Here is a 14,544-nt window from a genome sequence, read left to right as displayed (position 1 = left end):
TTAAGTAATTGGTAATGTCGCAGGTTTGCTTAAATAAGCATCACAAGCTTTGGAGGATCAGTAACATCTCCACATAATCTTAGGATATCACTTCTGTATGTTCAGCCTATTGTTTACCAGAACAGCACCATACATGTCAACATATGTTTATATTTTAAGCTATATTAACTATTAAGTTTACTGGATACATATTTACACTGGCATTTGTGTGTATGTATTTGTGCACACACACAGTTTGAATAAATACTATTTTTTCACACTTTCACATAAGACTAACACTAGCACAGAGACTTTTTCAGATGATTTTCATGTTAGGGTTTAGTGTGTACTGATCAAGGAAGGAGGTTAAGCTTGGTGTGTTATCAAACGAAGGCAGGCACGAAAGGGCATAGACAAACAGACACTGACAAAAAAAAAAAAAAGAAATTATCACAGTAATTTCTTCAGGGAGAAATTATCACAGTCTTCAGGGAGAGGCATTGCCATCTCCCTGAAGACTCCCGGGGAGACCCACGGAACTCAAGGTCTCCATCCATGTTCAGAGCACATCACCCAAAATGCAGGTTTGTTTAAGTCATTGTTTCTAAGCAGTGCTATCAGTCCCCAGGAGCTGGCCAGCAGAGACTGGATTCTGTAATGTGTCACTTTTGGTGAGGATCAAACAGAAAAGTTATTGAGCCTAAATGACACAGCAAAAAGCTTCAGGAAATTGCCTTTGAGGAAAGTCTTCAGGGCTAAGGTTTTAGGGCAGGGAGCTATACTGTAGATGTAATGTGAGTATGTGCTGGGGCGGGGCGTGGCTAGAGGAGCCCTGAGTTTGCCTTTTCTTACTTTTTTACTTTTTAAATTTTTTCACACTTTCTTCATTACATATCCTGATTGAATCCCCCTCCCTCAACTCTCCCCATCCCACCCTCTTTCCTCCCATCCCGTTCCCCTAGTCCACTGAAAGGGGGAGTTCTCCACTATTGCCATCTGCTCATAGCTTGATAAGTCTCATCAGGATTGCTTGGATCCTCTTCCTCTGTGGTCTGGCAAGGCTGCATTACCAGGGGCTCAGTTCATGATAGAGGCAGCCCCTGCTCCCCTCACTCAGAGATCCACATGGAGACTGAGCTGCCAATCAGCCACATCTGAGCAGGGGGTCTAGGTCCTCTCCATGCTGTTTTTACTTCTGTTGTCCGTGTTTTAGTCATTCGTTTGTTTGTTTTGTTTTTGCTCCCTGTGGTTCTAAGGATCAAAAGCAGGGTTTCACACGCGCTGGGCAAGCATGGTACCGCTGAGTGATATCCCCAGCCTGACGCTGAGCTCTCTGAGATTCCAAAGGAAGGCTTTTCAGCTGCTCCGGGATGACTTTTTTTCTCTCTCAATAAACTACCTCTATTTATACCACTTAAAAAAAATTCTGTAATTTATGCAGCCTCCCCCCTTTTAGCTTTCTCCAAATGTAACTCACACTAAACCTTTTGACAGTCTAATGCCCCAAAGCCTTCTTAGAGGGACTCAGTAACCACACATGGTAGTCCCAATAACACTGTCCCAGACAGTGATGGGGAAATGGAAATCTTACCAAACCTATTCCAGTATTTCCTGCTGGACAAACTCCGTCATCCTCTAAAAACACTGAAAGGGGAGAAAGGTCTGTGAAGTCTGATGTGGAAACATTTTTCAAAGCCAGGGCCAGTTGGGCCAGGTTGGGAGAGCAGTGCCTGTCTCCTCCACAGAATGCAGAACTGTTTCCTTTCTGTGAAAGTGTCCTGTTACTATTTGCATACATGCTGCTGTATATTCCACAGCCTTTGTAAACTTGTATTTTAATTCAAGAAACAGTCTTAACTGGAGGATAAATCAGTAGAATGGGTCTCCACACTAACGGGTCATTTTCTTCATCTATTTTGAAGCTCTCTGTGTGGGAGTTAACTTCTCCCCACCCCCCCACACACCCTCCAGCACCACCACCACCCCTCTCCCCCCAAAAAAATTTGGAAAATTCCTGGCTAGGCCACTTGCTTGTTTTGTGAATGACGTCTGTGGTCAGCTATAACATATCTGGCATGTTTCTTCTTATTGCTGCCTTTTTCATGCATGTTTTTATAATTTGGGCATTTTTATGGAAGTGATTAAGCATTATTTGGCTTCTAGCTGGTGCAGAAACAGTGGAGACAGAGAGAATCCTCCCTAGCTAGAATCCAGCATGCACATACCCATATGCAAGCAGCATTCTTAACATATGTCCACGCAGTTTCTGTTTGATTCAGCTTTCTTGCTTAATAGGCTCTCTCTCTCTCTCTCTCTCTCTCTCTCTCTCTCTCTCTCTCTCTCTCTCTCTCTCCCTCTCCCTCCTTTCCTCCTGAGAGCACAGAGGAAGGGAAATGAAAACAGCTATGATTTCCATCTCATTTTAGGCTTGCTTCTAATAGAGGCACCATTGTTCACATGCCCAACCCTCCTGCTTTTACCCAAAGTTAATGTTGTATAAATGTTGTTCCAAGTCTTGCTCAGGATGATTGAGGTATTTTTGTAGAGTGTCACCTTCCAAACCATCATTAGCTGGCGTTTACAGTCTTAACAGCAAGTTGCACTGCCTCACTGGCTTGTATAGGGTAGTCTTTCCCTGCAGAGCATACCTCCCCGAATACGTAATGCTGAAGGGAAAGCCGGTGCTTGTATGTAAACCAAAGCTAGTGTTTAGGAGTTCCAAATAGTATCCCCCAAGATGAACTGTTTCTTGCTTCATTAAGTTAGTTTCATATAATATGGTGTAACAAAAAAAAAAAATCAACAATTTTGAGAAAAGCTAATTTTCTTGCTGGAGAATTCTGCAATGCTGAAAGGGAAATATAAGTGATGAGCTTTAGGACTTATGTTAAGAAAAATTTTATGAAGAATTCTACAGATATTAGAAAAATAGCTGTCTATTCTGTGTTCCTAAAAAGACACAACTTTTTCTGTGTAAACACTTCTCACATTTAATTAGGTACCTGTCTTCACTGGCACATAGTCCAGGAGTTGGGTCTATGTATTGCTTACAAGTAAAGGGTGGTTATGTGTAAACACATTTTAGAGAGTATAACAGTATAATTCAATAATTATTAAATTTAATCATTTGCTAGACATATTAGGAGCTCTTTTAATATGGTCGTATTATCTACTTGCTAAAACACTTAAACTAAGCATCTAGGATTATTATTAAGCAGATTATAATCTTCCTTCAATTTCATATCAGCAGGTGTTTTGGGGCATGTCTATTCCAGCTCCACAGACATAATATGTAATTACCTGGACTTTCATTTCCAATGTGAGGACAGTTAAAAAAAGTATGAACTGTGCCAGGAGGAATAGACTATGCTTTTAATCCCAGAACTCAGGAGACAGAGGCAGGGAGATTTCTGTGAATTCAAAGCTAGCCTGGTCACCTATTGAGTTCTAAGGCAGCCAGGGCTACATAGTAAGACTCTGTCTTGGAAAACAATAACAACAACAAAAGTCATTAACTATATAAAGTGCCATAAAATGTATGATCTTTAACTCAGAGGCCTGAGGGGTGACTCAGTAGTAAAGTGCTTACCTAACATGCATGAGGTTCAAAACCTGTCACCTTTTACGAATACATTGAAAGCAAAACCCGGAGATGCCTAATTCTTATTTGCACAACTGAAAACATATAGTAACATGAGCTGTTTCAAAACAGAAGTTTATTTCATGCGTTTTTGTGTGTGTAGTTTGCACACTTATGTGTATGTGTGGTTGCATGTGTGGGGGGGTGTCACAGCACATATGTGCAAATAGAAACCAAGGCTGAAGTTGGGTCTCTTCCTCTATCACTGTCCATCTATCTATTGAGGCAAGGCCTTCATTTGAACATATAGCTCACACGTTTAACTCTGCTAGCTATCTGTTTTGTCCTGGTAATGCCATCTTCATTTCCTCTCTGCTGGAATAACAAATGGGCTACAGTGACCTCCCAACATTTACATGGGTTTTGGGGATCCAAACTCGGGTCCTTACTTTCACACAGCAAATGTTTTACCTGCAGAGCTATCTCCCCAGAGAAAACAGAGTGTTTTCATACAATACTCTCATCATGAGTATTATTTTGTTATGATATATAATACAGGCATTTTGCAAATCAGAAGAATGCTAATTTGACATTAAATTAAAGATCTGAGACTCTAGGTTTGTCACTGTCACAGGATAAGCTGTGTGATATACCAGTACTAGACAACAAATAAGCTACAATCCAGTGCAGTGTGGCTTCTTTAAACAAACAGAAATAACTGTTCCAAAATGGAGAAAATAAAACTTTCACCTCCCTTGCTGTAATGAGTTAGCCTATGATTTTATTTCCTCACTGCTATCTGTGTTCCTTTGAGTATTTTTAGATTGTGTTTTTTAAAATATCCATCCACTTAAGTAATGAGCATTTTCTTCCTTAGTTAACAGAATATTTTTGCTTTTAAAATACATGATTTTTTTTAATGAGTTCAGATTTACATTACAGTGTAGCCTGGAGACTATTCAATAAAAACGAATTGCAAATTCTCCAAAAAGAGTCCATCAGCACTGTACGATTTCTGACCCAAGGGCAAGCTTTCCCCTTGATTTGTAGCCTCCTTCCTTTTTTCCCTTACCTCCATTCCCTCACAGTGTTCTCTTTGCTAGGGCGGAAAGCTGTGTCTCTCTGTTTCCCTCAGCAGAGCTGTGACTGCTGGCCATTCCTCAGCTAAGAAGAACCAGATGCCATGAAACACTGACGTTCCCTCCAAGTCTCTTCTGGACAAGTCTTTTACATAAGTGCGCTGGCCTAACAGCACTGTGAGACGTATGCTACCTAAGCCAAACATTATGGGCGCTAAGTTAGGAGGGGCCACCTTTAGATCACAAGGACCCAATTTGTTTAAGAAGAAAAAGTTCTAGAGACAAGAGAAACTAAGTAATACTATGTGTTGAAAATTATAATAATAATAAAATATCTCAGGCAAAGTATCTTTTATATATTTTACATTATAGCATTAAACAATTTGCATTATAATACCTTAGATATTATACATCCAAAGAAAAAAGCCTTAGCCAAATCCCATCTTAGCAAATGAACACATTGCAGATAATTAGAAGCAGAAAGACACACATGGTATATACTCACTCATAAGTGTATAAATAAGTCATATAATATAGGATAAACATACTAAAATCTGTAGTGCTAAAGAAGCTAAACAACAAGGAAGACTCTAGGGAAGATGCTCAGAAGGACAAATGCTATAGACATGGGAAGCAGGAGAAGACAGGGAACAGGACAGGAGCCTACCACAGAGGGCCTCTGAAAGACTCTGCTGATCGAGGTATCGAAGCAAAGGCTGAGACTCATAGCCAAACTATGGTTAGAGTGCAGGGAATCTTATGAAAGAAGGGGAAGGTAGGAACACCTGGAGGGGACAGGAGCTCCAAAAGGACACTAACAGAGCCCAAGACCAAACAAAAACAAAACAAAAACAAACAAAAAACAAAACCTGAGCCCTGAGGTCCCTGCAGAGACGAATACCCAACCATGGACAATGCATGGAGAGGACCTGAAACCCCAGCTCAGATGTAGCCCATAGACTCAGTCTCCAAGCGGGGTCCTTAGTAAGGGGAGCAGGGGCTTTCTCTGGCATGAATTCAGTGATAAGTGCTCTGATCACCTGGAGGGTGCAGCCTTGCCAGGCCACAGAGGAAGACAATGCAATTAGTCCTGATACTTGATAGGCCAGGGTCAGATAGAAGGGGACCAGGACTGCCTCTATCAGTGGACTAGGGGAGGGGCATAAGAGGAGAGGAGGGAGGGAGTGTGAGATTGAGAGGAGATGAGGGAGCCACAGTTGGAATATAAATTGAATAAACTGTAATAAATAATAATAATGTATATAACACAAAAAGGAAACTAGGAAAGGAACGTTCACATCTTTTTTTAAAAATTTGAATTATTCCTCTGTATCTTTTATTTCCACTCCCCTTTTTTTGCAATGATCTCTGAGCCTTGGGTATAGAAGTTATGTTGTAGGTATATGAGTTTGGACTGGGTTCCATAACTCTACGCTTTGATCAATTGTGAATTTCTGTTGTGGAAAGATTGTTAACAGCTAGGGAGTTTTCTATAAGATGGTATGTCCCCTAAGAATGTCAGAAACTACACACATAAAGCCTCACCTACATGGCCGCCTAAACATGACCTGAACACACAAAACACCAATAGGCACACTACTATGGAAAGGGAGAAAATCAGGTGGCCTCAGCCTTAGACAGAGAACTACAGGCGGCTGAGGAACTTTGAGAAAGAGGGAAATGGTCTTCCCCAGGGAGGAACACAGCAATTGGCAAGCACAACAACATTATATGGACTGAGCAGATTGTGTGTGTGTGTGTGTGTGTGTGTGTGTGTGTGTGTGTGTGTGTGTGTGTGTGTGTGTGAGTGTATGTGTGTGGTGGTGGTGGTGGTGGTGGTGGTTCATGGCTGGATTTGGAGGGAAGGGGGAGATGATGTAATTATAATCTTAAAAACTATTTTTAAGCATTGGATTGACTAGATGCTTGGGTTTCTGTTTGTTTTTGTTTGTTTGTTTGAGACAGGTATCTGTTGTAGCTCACAGTAACTACAGAAATAGGTTACATAGCCCAGGCTGGCCCAAAAATCTCAATTCTTCTGCGCAAATTCTCAGCCAGAACTGCAGTTGTGCCCAGCATCTTCCTCTATAAAATGCTTTGCAGGTCCCATCTCAAAAGCTACAAAGATCTCAGATAGGATAATAAGAGTCAGAAAATAATGTCATAATATTGGCAATTTCACTAGCAATGTGCATACTGCTTTGCAAAACTTCTGCTCCTGAGATCTAACTTCATCATCTGCTAGACAGGAACATAATGATGTAACTTGCAAGACAGATACAAGAATCAAACTTGAGTAATATTAGAGTTTATTAAACTATAAAATTTTACTTGACTAATTCAAAATTGGTGTCCTCTTTAGCAAGATTGTCTGCCTTGAGCATTGGCACATACCTTTGATCTCAGCACTCAGGAGGCAGAGGCAGCAAGACCTCTGTGAGTTTGAGGCAGGCCTGGTCTACAGAGTGAGTTCCAGGACAGCCAGAGCTTTACAGAGAAGCCCTGTCCTTAAAAAACATTTAACAAAAAACAAAACAAAAAAAAAAAAGAAAGAAATTGTCACCAAGTTCTGTCTACTACCTGTTCCTACCCTGCCATATAGGTACTTCTGACATTTATGCAACAAGAAACAAAAGAAAAGCCCCTTCCCATCAAATGTCCATCACATGGTCAAAATGTAGATAACTGACTTCCAAAGATGCTCTGAAAGACAGTCTTGTAGGAACTTGCTTTGTGCCGGGGGGGGGGGGGTGAGGGGGGGAACGGACGTCCTGACTTCCCGAAGCCGGAATGGTGAAAAACAGACTCTGGAATGTCTGATCAGACAAGCACATGATAACGACACCTGCCCGCGTCTTCCTAAGGCCCAGAAACCAACAGACTTTGGACCTATTTGCTCTCCTCCCTTCCTGCAGTGTAAATGAGACAGGAAAGCCTGGGTCATTTCTCAAATCACCTGACTTCAAACTGAAATCAGTAACCCAGAGAAACAAGTACTTCAGAAGCATAGGGCCTCCCAAGGGCCTTAGCCTGCACGTTCCAATAAGACCTGATGTTGAATGATTAATACCACCTTATTCTTCATTGGCCCTAGGAGGTGCTCCTCTATACACACAGTGAAACTCTACCAGTGAAGGAAAACTGGCAAAGAAAGGCAAACACAAGTCTACAGAATGAGGCTACAAAATCATCTCTAGTGTCCAGCTGAGAACCCAGCAGCAGCTAGCAGATGGAAAACGACAAGGACCAAAGGAAAGAAAGAATGAATTCCATGTGAAAACAGTGAGAGCATGACCTTGATTTCCTATAACAGAATACTTCAGTTATAAACAAACAAAAAAACAAAAACAAAAACAACAGAATTCTATGTTGAATCCCATTCACAATCGCCAATAATTCAGCTTTGCTAACCTTGATGCATTTTTTTTGCTGGTTTTCCTTTTCTTCTGTTTTCTTTAGGTCTTGGGGGGTGGGCTGAGATATTTTAAAGAAAATTGAAGGGTTTAGGGTCTAGGGGTCTAGCTCAGTGGTAGAGCACTTGTCTGGCAAAACACTGGGTTCAGTCCCAGAATAGGGGTAGAATCCACATATCACATTTCACCCACAAATACTGATATTTCCATTTCTCCTTCTCAAAAATACCATTTAACAATTGTTAAATTCTAATTTAACAATTAGAATCGATAAGACACAGAGTAGCGTGCTTTTTCCTCCTCTCCACTGCCTTTGATGCCCTGGAGTGGCTGGGGAAGCGGTTATTTGTTCTGTAGAACATGCCACATGCTGGATTTGGCTGGAGTAAGTTCAGCTTGCTCTCTTACCCCTGTGCTTCTTCTAACCGACAGGTAATCTAGAGTTGGAAGCACTATCCTTCATATTATTTTTATAATTGACTGTGAAACTCCTACTATCTCACTAAAGTCATCTTTTAAAAAGCAAGAAGCAGAAGGACTCAGTTTGGCTTGACTAAAGCAGAGCTGGGAAGTAGGGGGATGGCTCAGTAATACAATGCATGAGACAGAGGCCCTGGGTTCAAAAAAAAGCATACAAGCATGCACCCCCCAAAAGAAATAAACACAGCAGGCCTATGTTCTAAATCTACTGAAATCAGATTTTCAAACTGAGCGATGTTCTCTGTGTGTGTCTCTCTGTCTGTCTGTCTCCTCCATATTCTATTTGCCACCACTCCCCCATCTAGCCAAACTCTTTCAAATATTTATTGACCAACACCTTTTTATGTGGAGTGTATGAATATCTGAACTGCTAAGTTAATTGCTTTTTTGTATCTTAAACCACATGCAAATGGAATCATGCCTCATGTCTGCCTCGATACCTTGATCTGCCTACTCCCTCCATCTAGGCCAACACAAACAGCTCAGGGCAGCCATCTATATCACTGTGTTATAGTGAGGAGAGCATGTCTCCCATGGGCACTGTACCACAGCACCACAATTTGTTTCTGTGTTTTGCTACCACACTCAAGCTGTTTTCTCTCTCTCTCTCTCTCTCTCTCTCTCTCTTTCTCTCTCTCTCGTTTATTAAGACAGAGTTTCATGTAGCCCAGGCTGGCCTTGAATTTCTGATTTTCATGCTTCTGTATCTCTGGTAGAGGAATTACAAGAACGTGCCATCACGCTTGGGTAAAATTCTTGAACATTTCTAGGAAAATGAATGGGAATTCTCCTGAGGCTGTTTGAGAAGTGACATTTCTGGGTTTGGAGGTAAGCTTATTTTCAAATGTACTTGATTTATTTAAACTTTTTAAATGTTTGAAAACATTTGTGTTATCATCAGCATAGAACTAGGTGCTGAGTAGTCCTGTTAACCCTTTAGATGCCTTAGCTTATCTAATCTGACAGCACTCAGGGAAGACGCTTTGGTATTTCTCTTTTTAGAAGTCAGAGCTATTCCTCCAGTGATGTAAGATTGCTAAGCCATGGAGCTGGGATTCGTACCTCAGCATGCTGTGTCTAGAGTTAGATTAAATTCAAAATACAATGAAATAAGATGGCAAGATATTCTCACCAAAGGAGTGAGGGGCCTTCCTACCTCGTACAATGCACAAGCGTCTTTATGGAATGGAGTGCAAATTCACGCTCACTAATCACACGTGCAAACTCACTATTTCCAAAGAAAGAACATTCTGCGACTCTAAGAAAACATTATCTTTAGGGCAGCATTAGTCAACTCAGCATGTGCCTCTGTCTGTGAATGAGGAGAGGGCTGGGACCCACTTTTCGTGGCAAGCCTTCAGATATTCAGAAGGATGGCTACCCAGCTCTTTCTCAACTTGCTGTGCAGGCCTGAAGTCAGTCTTGTCCTGGCTTCCCAGACCCATTACGATAAGGCTAGACTGGGACAGCTCTCGGCAGTTCTTATTGCTGTGAGTGTCCTCTTCCTGTCCCATGGCCCTGCTATAGATACCCTTCCACCTGGCAATGTCTTTCTCATGACAGAAAAGTATACTGCGAATTCTAACATCTTCTACTGACCATTAAAATTATAGGCTATACATGACAGTAAAAGCAGAATAATTCTAGATTAGTCAAGGACTTGGGTTACCTTCCAGTGCAGTCTGTAACTCTGAAATGAAGCAAATCAAGGTGTCTGTCTGTGCTTAGGAACCAGAACGCTTGGACTAACCTGTTTGACCGTGATGTTGTGAAGATACATATCAGATGGGAACAAAGGGCCCAGATAAAATCTTCCCTTAAAAGTAGGCAGAAAAAATGTGGAGTGGCCATAAACCTACAGTTCTGTGGAATTTAACTTTTATGGTAGCAGGTCCTTTGACGACCCAGTAAAAGCCACACTGTGCTTTCCCCAGGAATTGTGCTCACACGCCTGGGTTTCTAAACACTGGGGAGCCAAATTACTCTGGAGTACAAAAAGTGGCCTAACTCCGCTCTCTGCTTACGAAGTGACTTTTAGTCACTGAGTGTGGTGGCATACACCTGTAACTCCAGCACATAAGAGATGGGGACAGAAAGAATGCCCTAAGTTTGACAGTGATCTCCACAGAAAGAGTTCCAGAGCAGCCAGCTGAGACTCTAAAGGGTGGAGACACATTTTTTAGCTGGGATCAATAGTATGCATCCACAGTCTGCCCCCCAATGCGGGAAGGCAGGAGATTACTTGAGTCCAGAAGTTTGAGCCCCATTCTGGTAGCATAGAGAGACCCTCTTCTCAAATTAAAAAAACAAAACAAAACAAAACAAAACAAAACAAAAAAAACTGTCTCCCAGTCTTTCACTGAGTACATTATGAGGCACTGGTTTTAGGTTCAAAAGTGGCTGTTGTATTTCAGAGCTGAAGTGACTAAAGCAGTCCAGGCTGCCTAACAAATCACATGCACCTTACTGGGGTCAGTCAAAGATGTTTCGGATCAAGCTGACTGGCTGTAGACAGTCTGTCCCCATTCTTCACAGTAGCAATAGAGGAAACTGAGGATGGCCTTCAATGTTTATCTACCCACTTTCCTTCTTTTTCCTTTAGTTTTTTGAGGCAGGGTTTTCTCTGTGTGGCCCTGGGTGTCCTGAACACTCACTCTGTAGTCCAGGCTGGCCTCAAACTCACAGAGAACCACCTTCCTCTGCCTCCAAGCACTGGGATTAAAGGTGTGTGACAGCAACACCCAGCAATAATTTTCTAATAATAAATATCTTTTTTAGTAAAAATGTGGGTTTCACTTGTTTTTTCTGTATTGCTTACTTCGCTTTTGCCACTCTAGAATCTTTTCATGAGTATGGATTTACTGGATTCTCAGCAAAAGCCAAAACAGGATCAGCAGGTAGGGGAACAAATGTTGCACAAGCGGGTTCCTTGTACAACACAAGTGGAAAGGTAGACTCAGATGCCTCTCGGGTGTGGAACTAGCACTTTGTCCCAGATCTGGTCCCAAATTCTGTCCTTCCTTGTTTAATCACGGAGGCCACTGTGTATCTAATGCAGTTTCAGTTTTCTGCACTGCAAACTGTGAGGTCAAACCACCGTACAACTTCAGAAAAAGCAGAAGTCTATGAGTTGGTCTCTTTTCTGGGTCGTCTTAAACCGAACAAGACACAGTTGACAACTGGTCCGTCCTCTCAATCATAAAACCGGCTTCTCCCAGGTCTTAAAAAGATGGCTGGGGCCCTATGGGGCTGTGTCCATAGCAGGGGCCAGGGCTGAGAAGATAAACCTGCTGGTTTAGGTCAACACAAATGGCTGCTATCAGCTCCTGTTTTGAAAACAATCATTGACAGGTGAGAGGCAGGACTGCACGTCATCACCTGAGCCAGGATCCTGCCTGGAGCTTCAGGGAGCCAAACAGAAAAGGAAAACTGCCTCTCAGCTATGGGGCTTTGGTCATGCAGGAAGCTCCCTCTCTTTCTCCACTGTTCTCATCCCGCGGAGAACAACAAAACCCATTGCCTCTTGACCTCTCGGGTTAAAATACACTGTTTCCCAACGTGTTGCCCCCAAGACCTCGGTAGCAGCAGAAGCACACCAACGTGCTCTTGAACGAAGAGATTCAAGGTACTTCGCACACCGGGGATCCCTGAGCCTGCGCATAGGGCTAACCCTAACCGTTCAAAGGCGGTTCTGAATTCTGAAGCCTGAACACTCTTAGGAATAGTAATGAATACTCTGAGAGTGTATGTTGTGGTGTGTGTGTGTGGTGTGTGTAGGATGGGTGCATTTGTTTCTGAGGGTGTGTTATCTCATGGGCCCACATATAGAACTGTAAACTGCGTTTCAGCTAGGCTTACTGGCCACAGAGCTCCTGGCATCTGCCTGTCTCTATCCCCAACCCTGAAGGCTCCAATAACAAGCATACCCAGCCACACAAGCCTGTTTTTGTTTGTTTTGTGTACATTAGAGATTCGAACTCAGGTCCTCATACTTACAGAAAAAACATTCATATCCACTGAGCTATCCTTCTACCCCTCATATTCACTTTTGCAAAAACCTAGGAGTGTACCTTCACAAGGATGTTTTGGGGAGAATTTCTCCTGAATCTTTTTTTTTAATCTTTTTTATTATATCATATGTTTTTCTGGATTGCACAAACCTGCACGAATACTATTTCACTTTGATGCACCAATGCAGTGCATCTCTGTCTGTGGACCACTTTCATTCCTTTGCCTTTCATGCCTGACTTTCATGCTTTTCTCTCCCCTCAACTACTTCTCCCTCCACCAGAGCGTTGATCATCTATATCTCAGCCTAGTTCCCACTTCCTTATAGTCTTTAACATACACGCACACAAAGAACTCCCATTGGTGTTGCTTTTCTTTTTATTACTAAAATAGGAATTCCTAAAATTTCTTTCTGGTTTCTGCTTTTTTTTTCCACCCAGGAAAACCCAAGAGAAAAAGTTCTAAACTATAAGATCCAGCTTCAATTTGTTCTTGTAAGAGGTTGCCTGTGATTCCACAATGTGTATGAATCATAACTTAATTCCTTCCTGCTGATGGACATAGTTTTTTCCCAGTTCCCTATTTCTATGAATAATAAATCAATTAGCATTCTTGTATATTGTATTTGCTTTATGTCTAGTGCATTGATTCTTTCTCATAAGATACAGAACTGGCTAAGAGGTTGTTATCAATATTCTTGCAGGATTATATGAATTAATATTACATTTGCAATGTTAAATATATTTTTGATAGCTCATATTAGCTTGCTTGCCAAATAAGGCAATATTGTTCAAATTGAATGAAAATTTATATTAAGGTACTTCTCCTCCTTTGTTGACCATCATTACATACAGGGGTATAGGTAGCAAAGTGTGATTGGTTATAGAAATGTATAATAGGTTGAAGTGTGTGTGTGTGTGTGTGCACTTTCACATGTGTGTGGAAGCCAGAAGACAACTTTTGGGATTCAGTTGTTTCAATTGTGAGTCCTGAGGATGGAAGTTCAGTTGTCAGGCTTCACATGCGGCATCATCTTGCTGGCCCAATATTGAACTGTAGACTTACTTCATTTCACAGTGTTCCAGTTTCCCCAAGTATACTAGAAGTATACTAGTATTCTGCAATAGAATTTTGTTATTACTACACATCACCTGTGAAAAGATTGAATTCTGTGGCACTGTAAGTGATGTAAGAAAGAACACAAATGACAGAAACCAGCAAAACAAACAAAAGTAATGCACCTTTCAAATTTCAGAATATTAGAATATTTTCTGATAGACAGAGACAGAGGGGGAGGGAGGAAGAAGAAGGAAGGGAGACAGAGAGAGAGAGAGAGAGCAGTATATAAGATCAGTAAAGGGCAAGGGATGCTTTGTGGAAACAGCAGCCTCCTCCTCCTCCTCCTTCTTCTTCTTCTTTTCATTCTTCTTTTCTTTCCCCTTCTCATTTGACAGCCTTTATTTAAAAAAAAATTATATGGGGAAGAGGAAGGAAACATCTTACCCAGCCAACTCTTGTTCAGTATGTTTTTTCCTTTCAGACTTAATTATCCTCCTGCCTCAGCCTTTGGAGTAGGTAGAACTGCAGACATCTTGCCAAGCTTACTTTGTTTGGTTAGAACATCTCTATGTGTCAAGCAAGTGTCAAAGTGTACAGTTTCCTAGACACCAATTCCAGAGTACCATTTACAGTTCATGAAAAACAAGCTTCAAAATGGGTGGTTTAAGTAAGGCCAATGCAGGAAGGGGCAGGAGTGAGGTGTAGGAGAGAAATGGCTAGACTTTTGAGCTAAGAATTGACAGTTTAATCATGGAAGAAAAGACATACATAGGATAGCCTGCATAGGCAGAGCTGCTGTGGAAGCACATTCCAGAAAAATCTTAAGAGATTACTTTAATAATAAACTCTGCATTCTTCAGCAAGCTGTCACGGGATTAACTACCCCTTTCTAGGCTGGGAGCACAGTCCAGATTCCACCCCACCCCACCACAGGCAGGTTTTGTGC

General features: G+C 41.7%; 1 protein-coding gene across 4 annotated transcripts in view; it reads left to right on the top strand.

Annotated features, from left to right (window-relative positions):
* Positions 1-14,544, top strand: part of Dab2 (DAB adaptor protein 2) — a 135,846-nt gene that overhangs the window by 67,197 nt on the left and 54,105 nt on the right. Inside the window, exons 1-2 of one of the 4 annotated variants that reach the window (XM_060380521.1) lie at positions 7,733-7,920; positions 9,302-9,359. The exons of the other annotated variants lie outside the window; for them this stretch is intronic. The gene's annotated coding sequence lies outside the window, so the exon portion shown is untranslated. Of the gene's footprint in view, positions 1-7,732; positions 7,921-9,301; positions 9,360-14,544 lie in introns of those variants that run through there. 4 annotated transcript variants of the gene reach the window in all.

Source organism: Meriones unguiculatus, chromosome 3 (genome assembly GCF_030254825.1).
Source record: "Meriones unguiculatus strain TT.TT164.6M chromosome 3, Bangor_MerUng_6.1, whole genome shotgun sequence".
NCBI classification, from domain to species: domain Eukaryota; kingdom Metazoa; phylum Chordata; class Mammalia; order Rodentia; family Muridae; genus Meriones; species Meriones unguiculatus.
This window is presented reverse-complemented; position numbering and strand designations above follow the sequence as displayed.